The sequence below is a fragment of the Carlito syrichta genome, unplaced genomic scaffold (genome assembly GCF_000164805.1).
Source record: "Carlito syrichta isolate Samal-C Ts95f unplaced genomic scaffold, Tarsius_syrichta-2.0.1 Scaffold301643, whole genome shotgun sequence".
NCBI classification, from domain to species: Eukaryota; Metazoa; Chordata; class Mammalia; order Primates; family Tarsiidae; genus Carlito; species Carlito syrichta.
The window spans coordinates 375551-376829 of NW_007245739.1; positions in this window are offsets into that span (position 1 = coordinate 375551).

The window sequence follows — 1279 nt, forward strand, 5'->3', positions numbered from 1 at the left end:
AATCAACTCTAAATGGATCAAAGACCTAAACATAAAACCTCAAACTATAAGAACCTTAGAAAATGCAGGAGACATCCTTATGGAACTTGAAACTGGCAACAATTTCCTGATCAAAACTCCAAATGCCTTTGCCATAAGAGATAAGATAGACAGGTGGGACCTCATCAAATTGACAAGCTTCTGCAAAACCGAAGAAACCATTAAGAAAATGGGAAAACAGCCCATAGAATGGGAAAAAATATTTGCCAATTGTATGTCTGACAAAGGCTTAACATCTGGGATCTACAAAGAACTCAAATATGCTGAAAAGAAAAACAAACAGCCCCCATTACAAAGTGGGCAAAAGATATGAATAGACACTTTTCAGAAGAAGACATACAAGCAGCCAACAGATACATGAAAAAATGCTCAGCCTCGATAATCATTAAAGAAATGCAAATTAAAACCACACTGAGATACCACCTAACTCTAGTCAGGATGGCTCTCATCAATAACAAAAAACAACAGGTGCTGTAGGGGTGGGGAGAGGAATACTGGGAGTGTAAACTAGTACAGTCTCTATGAAAAACAGTGTGGCGATTTCAAAGAGAAACTGTTTTAAATAAGCTGTGAAGTACTTGGATTCTACTCAACGTTTTCTTCTCAGATTCTGTATCTCAACCCCATGGCCCTGTTTCTTCTCTATCACCATTTCTGTTCCAATGGGCAGAGGAGAGCTCTGAGAACACACACACACACACACACACACACACACACACACACACACACACACACACACCCCTGGGCTGAATCTTGTGACAAGGAATGTCACAAAATTACCTTCAAGTTCCTGTACCCCCTCTACCTCCCCTGTTCTCTGCAGAATTCAATTTCCATAAATAAGCTCCTGGGAATCTCTTCTTCTTTCCCCCCCTTTCTTCACTCACCTGTTTCTAGCCATCCCTCTCACCCTGAAATGCCACACTGAGGGACCCCATTCAGCCTTGTGCTTCCAACCCTTATAGGTTTTTGCCCCTTCTGCTTTATCAAGTTGTTGATCCAGGATGAAATAATACAGAAAGAGGGGGGAAGAGTTAAAGCTTAAGAGTTGACTGGGATCTAATCACGGCAACATGTGCTGTTGGGCTAAAGCTCAGGTTACAAACACAAGTGTACAACAGGGCAAGGCATGTGATACGGGTGTGTGAAGAGGGTCTGCAAGACAGGAAGAACTAAGTTTGCTCTGTTTCATCTCTCTCTCTCTCTCTCTCTCTCTCTCTCTCTCTCTCTCTCTCTCTCT